Raw genomic sequence first — 6,831 nt, forward strand, 5'->3', positions numbered from 1 at the left:
GTCCTTCACATTTTCCGTTTCTCAATTCTTTGACTTGGTAAGACAAGCAGTGGCACGGTAAACTGAACTACTGAAAGCAGTCAGTGCTTTATGATACAATAAACATATTACATACCGATATTTGAGGGAAAAGAATAAGATTGCTCGCAATGCGCAATGAAATGCGAAGACATTGTTGTTGTTACACAATGCCGACTCGTCATTGGTGCTATTAGATGGCATCGCTGTCAAAATTGATGCTTCTTCCATGTTGTCGCGACCACATAGGGCGCGCATGTCTCTCCCTCAACTGCTCTGCTTGCGAGTAAAAGTGCGAGCAGACGCGAGTTCTCGCGCTCAATTACAGATGAGTTGTTGAGCGTGTGCGTGTGTGAATTCCTAAGGGACCAACAGCTGAAGTCATCGGTCCCTAAGCTTATGCACTACTTTAACTAACTTAAACTAACTTATGCCAAGCACAAAACACACAACCATGCCCGAAGAAGGACTCGAACCTTCGGCGAGAGGGCCGTTGCAATCCGTGACATGGCGCTTCAAAGCGCGTGGCCACTCCACGCGCCGAGTAGTTAAGCTGTCGTATACGTGGTTAACTTAGGGCGGGGGAGGGGGGGGGGGGCATGTGACGCACTGATAGGAGGGACCACAGCGAAGCAATTCCAATTATCGATCGCTTAATCAGAATCACATCCCAGTTGAATGTCAATTGCTGGGTTAATGGGTGCACTGCCGCAGTCGCAAGGATTTACGTCGAACCAGAACACCAATCTTGTTAGTTGGTTGCGAATGAGTGACACGAAATACATAGTTCTATTTAGAACGTCGTCGAAATGAAATTCTCCCGACACGCGTCTTCGTTTCAATTTGAACAGTTCTAGAGTCAGAGAATCTCTAACAGGACTTTATAGCGTTCATTGCTATAGTCTCGGCTACGTGCTTCTTAACATATATCTAGGTTAGGTAATTCATTTGCGTTTATTATGTATCCAATTTCCTCCCCCCACCTCCCTCCCCCTTTCAGATATTAAAATATGTATTTCAGTTGAACATTTCTTCTTCCTGCAAAGCTTCTACATATAAGCTTCCTCTTTTACGAATTCGTGTTTATTTGTCGTCTTGTCACATTCAATGGGAGTCTTTTTTATTAACAACGTTAATGTCTTAAATTATTTAAATATCGTGGAATAGTTGTCTCTTTTTCATATAAATCGTGTTCCACACTGTTAAGGGTACCATTATATTACCGACAGACTATGAGAAACAGAGTAGTTTTGTGATAAGTAACTGATTGCTATGAATAAATGTTTGTGTACATAGAAGGCCGTGAGTGTGCAGTACCTGAAAGGCCAATGTTTGTAAACAGTTAATGTTTCGAAACAAGCACCTGCATAAGTAACGCTAGTTTGCGATTTTCTTTTATTTGAAAACGTGTGCCCCAACCGGGGTTCGAACCCGGGATCTCCTGCTTACAAGGCAGACGCTCTATCCATCTAAGCCACCGGGGGAACAGAGGATAGCGCGACTGCAGGGACTTGTCCCTTGCACGCTCCCCGTGAGACCCACATTCCCAACATGTCCACACCACTACATTCGTAGTGCGCCTAAGAGATGTTTGCCCATCATACTCATTACTCGTGGCAGATTAATCAACCAAGTCCCGTACGAGTTCAGGCATAGTGTGTGCGTTTGCACAAGAGGGTCAATGGCCGGGAAGCCATATTTTAACTATACATGACATCTCTTAGGCGCACTACGAATGTAGTGGTGTGGACATGTTGGGAATGTGGGGCTCACGGGGAGCGTGCAAGGGACAAGTCCCTGCCGTCGCGCTATCCTCTGTGCCCTCGGTGGCTCAGATGGATAGAGCGTCTGCCATGTAAGCAGGAGATCCCGGGTTCGAGCCCCGATCGGGGCACACATTTTCAACGTGTCCCTAATGAAGTACATCAACGCCTGTTTGCAGCTAGGGTGTCCATTTAATTATCGTTTCATAACATAAAGATATCACACACGTCCACGCCCGAGGCAGGATTCGAACCTGCGACCGTAGTAGCAGCGCGGTTCCGTACTGAAGCGCCTACAACCGCTCGGCCACAACGGCCGGCGTTTCAGACAAGTATGTAAGGTATACTGTAAACTGTAGCAGGTTGTTGTACCAGTGAAAGTGCAGAATAAGTTCTGGTTAGATTAGTTGCCATAGACTACAGAAAATTGTAGATATCCGCCACTTTCTCGTGAATTATACACATGGAAGAAGCATACCTTTGCTATGAACAACCTGCACATGTAGTTAGTATTGTTGACAGATGAAGTTCCTTTCAACTCAGATGTTGTTGTTGTTGTGGTCTTCAGTCCTGAGATTGGTTTAAAGCAGCTCTCCATGCTACTCTATCCCGTGCAAGCTTCTTCATCTCCCAGTACCTACCGCAACCTACATCCTTCTGAATCTTCTTAGTGTATTCATCTCTTGATCTTCCTCTACGATTTTTACCCTCCACGCTGCCCTCCAATACTAAAATTGGTGATCCCTTGATGCTTCAGCACATGTCCTACCAACCGATCCCTTCTTCTACTCAAGTTGTGCCACAAACTTCTCTTCTCCTCAATCCTATTCAATACTCAACTCAGATAGTGCATTTAAATACCCCAGTAGCCACTTCTAGTGAAAGCAGAGTTCCGTTTTCTGTCCATAGACGGGTGGATCAGGCCAGCCAGGTGTGGCCGAGCGGTTCTAGGGGGCCTAAGTTTGGAACCGCGCAACCGCGACGGTTGCAGGTTCGAGTCCTGCCTCGGGCATGTATGTGTGTGATGTCCTTAGGTTAGTTAGGTTTAAGTAGTTCTAAGTTCTAGGGGACTGATGACCTCCGATGTTAAGTCCCATAGTGCTCAGAGCCATTTGAACCATTTTTGATTTGGGTTGATCAGGCTCGTCTGACCACCAAAGACGTCATTAGATGAAATATGTAGGGGCATGTGACCAACAATCCGCTCCCTCTTTCGTCGTCATGTTTCTTTACCTTGTAGACGTTTCTAACCAGTCGAGTACCTCCGCAGCTCGCCTCACACGTAACCGTCCTCCCACCAATAAAAATACCGTGGTAGCACCGGGAACTAAACCCGAGTCCTATGCGAGGCAGTTAAGCCGCGCTGGCAGCTGCAGAGGTGGGCAATAGGTATATCTGGAGAGATGACATTCCTCATGTACGCTCGTATGAGATCGCAAGCATTTTTCTAGACCGACCCTTGGCGTGAGCTATTTGTTCCCAAATAAAAAGACTATACTTCGTCCCACGCCGTTTATCTGGGCTTTCTAAGTTGACTGTTTTCGCAACATCAGATGACGAGCTTCCAGACTAAGAAAGTGAAGCACTCAAAAGACATGGCCAGATGACAATGTAATTGGCAAGTACTTAAATGATAAGAGCTGTTGTGGTTGTTGTTGTGGTCTTCAGTCCTGAGACTGGTTTGATGCAGCTCTCCATGCTACTCTATCATGTGCAATCTTCTTCATCTCCCAGTACCTACTGCGGCCTACATCCTTCTGAATCTGCTTAGTGTATTCATCTCGTGGTCTACCTCTACGATTTTTACCCTCCACACTGCCCTCCAATGCTAAATTTGTGATCCCTTGATGCCTCAAAACATGTCCTACCAACTGATCCCTTCTTCTAGTCGTGCCACAAACTTCTCTTCTCACCAATCCTATTCAATACCTCCTCATTAGTTACGTGATCTACCCACCTTATCTTCAGCATTCTTCTGTAGCACCACATTTCGAAAGCTTCTATTCTCTTCTTGTCCAAACTAGTTATCGTCCATGTTTCACTTCCATACATGGCTACACTCCATACAAATACTTTCAGAAACGACTTCCTGACACTTAAATCTATACCCGATGTTAACAAATTTCTCTTCTTCAGAAACGATTTCCTTGCCATTGCCAGTCTACATTTTATATCCTCTCTACTTCGACCATCATCAGTTATTTTACTCCCTAAATAGCAAAACTCCTTTACTACTTTAAGTGTCTCATTTCCTAATCTAATTCCCTCAGCATCACCCGATTTAATTTGACTACATTCCATTACCCTCGTTTTGCTTTTGTTGATGTTCATCTTATAGCCTCCTTTCAAGACACTGTCCATTCCGTTCAACTGCTCTTCCAAGTCCTTTGCTGTCTCTGACAGAATTACAATGTCATCGGCGAACCTCAAAGTTTTTACTTCTTCTCCATGAATTTTAATACCTACTCCGAATTTTTCTTTTGTTTCCTTTACTGCTTGCTCAATATACAGATTGAATAACATCAGGGAGAGACTACAAACATGTCTCACTCCTTTCCCAACCATTGCTTCCCTTTCATGCCGCTCGACTCTTATAACTGCCATCTGGTTTCTGTACAAATAGGAAATAGCCTTTCGCTCCCTGTATTTTACCCCTGGCACTTTCAGAATTTGAAAGAGAGTATTCCAATTAACATTGTCAAAAGCTTTCTCTAAGTCTACAAATGCTAGAAATGTAGGTTTGCCTTTTCTTAATCTTTCTTCTAAGATAGGTCGTAAGGTTAGTATTGCCTCACGTGTTCCAACATTTCTACGGAATCCAAACTGATCTTCCCCGAGGTCCGCTTCTACCAGTTTTTCCATTCGTCTGTATAGAATTCGCGTTAGTATTTTACAGCTGTGACTTATTAAACTGATAGTTCGGTAAGTTTCACATCTGTCAACACCTGCTTTCTTTGGGATTGGAATTATTATATTCTTCTTGAAGTCTGAGGGTATTTCGCCTGTCTCATACATCTTGCTCACCATATGGTAGAGTTTTGTCATGACTGGCTCTCCCAAGGCCATCAGTAGTTCTACTGGAATGTTGTCTACTCCAGGGGCCTTGTTTCGACTCAGGTCTTTCAGTGCTCTGTCAAACTCTTCACGCAGTATCTTATCTCCCATTTCGTCTTCGTCTACATCCTCTTCCATTTCCATAATATTGTCCTCAAGTACATCGCCCTTGTATAAACCCTCTATATACTCCTTCCACCTTTCTGCCTTCCCTTCTTTGCTTAGAACTGGGTTGCCATCTGAGCTCTTGATATTCATACAAGTGGTTCTCTTCTCTCCAAAGGTCTCTTTAATTTTCCTGTAGGCAGTATCTATCTTACCCCTAGTGAGACAAGCCTCTATATGCTTACATTTGTCCTCTAACCATCCCTGCTTAGCCATTTTGCACTTCCTGTCGATCTCATTTTTGAGACGTTTGTATTCCTTTTTGCCTGCTTCATTCACTGCATTTTTATATTTTCTCCTTTCATCAATTAAATTCAATATTTCTTCTGTTACCCAAGGATATCTATTAGCCCTCGCCTGTTTACCTACGTGATCGTCTGCTGCCTTCACTACATCATCCCTCAGAGCTACCCATTCTTCTTCTACTGTATTTCTTTCCCCCATTCCTGTCAATTGTTCCCTTATGCTCTCCCTGAAACTCTCTACAACCTCTGGTTCTTTCAGCTTATCCAGGTCCCATCTCCTTAAATTACCACCTTTTTGCAGTTTCTTCAGTTTCAATCTGCAGTTCATAACCAATAGATTGTGGTCAGAATCCACATCTGCCCCTGGAAATGTCTTACAATTTAAAACCTGGTTCCTAAATCTCTGTCTTACCATTATATAATCTATCTGATACCTTTTAGTATCGCCAGGATTCTTCCAGGTATATGACCTTCTTTTATGATTCTTGAACCAAGTGTTAGCTATGATTAAGTTATGCTCTGTGCAAAATTCTACAAGGCGGCTTCCTCTTCCATTACTTCCCCCAAATCCATATTCACCTACTATGTTTCCTTCTTTCCCTTTTCCTACTGACGAATTCCAGTCACCCATGACTATTAAATTTTCGTCTCCCTTCCCCGCCCGAATAATTTCTTTTATCTCGTCATACATTTCTCCAATTTCTTCATTATCTGCAGAGCTAGTTGGAATATAATTTTGTACTACTGTAGTAGGCATGGGCTTTGTGTCTATCTTGGCCACAATAATGCGTTCACTATGCTGCTTGTAGTAGGTAACCCGCACTCCAATTTTTTTATTCATTATGAAACCTACTCCGGCATTACCTCTATTTGATTTTGTATTTATAACCCTGTATTCACCTGACCAAAAGTCTTGTTCCTCCTGCCACCGAACTTCACTAATTCCCACTACATCTAACTTTAACCTATCCATTTCCCTTTTTAAATTTTCTAACCTACCTGCCTGATTAAGGGATCTGACATTCCACGCTCCGATACGTAGAACGCCAGTTTTCTTTCTCCTGATAATGACGTCCCCTTGAGTAGTCCCCGCTCGGAGATCCGAATGGGGGACTATTTTACCTCCGGAATATTTTACCCAAGAGGACACCATCATCATGTAATCATACAGTAAAGCTGCATGCCCTCGGGAAAAATTACGGCTGTAGTTTCCCCTTGCTTTCAGCCGTTCGCAGTACCAGCACAGCAAGGCCGTTTTGGTTAATGTTACAAGGCCAGATCATTCAATCATCCAGACTGTTTCCCCTGCAACTACTGAAAAGGCTGCTGCCCCTCTTCAGGAACCACATGTTTGTCTGGCCTCTCAACAGATACCCCTCCGTTGTGGTTGCACCTACGGTACGGCCATCTGTATCGCTGAGGCACTCAAGCCTCCCCACCGACGGCAAGGTACATGGTTCATGGGGGAAGAGCTATAATAATAATAATGAGCGTGTGGCTTTGGTGGCCGGGAGACCATTCGCGGGGCGGTTCGGCCGCCGCTCCACAAGTTCTTTAACGCCACTACGGCGACTTGCGAGTGAATG

At 44.1% G+C, this 6,831-nt stretch overlaps 2 non-coding genes across 2 annotated transcripts; one reads left to right on the forward strand and one right to left on the reverse strand.

Moving 5' to 3' along the window:
- Positions 1-1,428: 1,428 nt before the first annotated feature.
- Positions 1,429-1,502, reverse strand: Trnat-ugu. Its single transcript has one exon. It is a non-coding gene; the product is annotated as a tRNA-Thr (tRNA).
- Positions 1,503-1,837: 335 nt separating this feature from the next.
- Trnat-ugu lies at positions 1,838-1,912 on the forward strand. Its single transcript has one exon. It is a non-coding gene; the product is annotated as a tRNA-Thr (tRNA).
- The last annotated feature ends 4,919 nt before the right edge of the window (positions 1,913-6,831 follow it).

This window comes from Schistocerca piceifrons, chromosome 1, assembly GCF_021461385.2.
Source record: "Schistocerca piceifrons isolate TAMUIC-IGC-003096 chromosome 1, iqSchPice1.1, whole genome shotgun sequence".
Classification (NCBI taxonomy): domain Eukaryota; kingdom Metazoa; phylum Arthropoda; class Insecta; order Orthoptera; family Acrididae; genus Schistocerca; species Schistocerca piceifrons.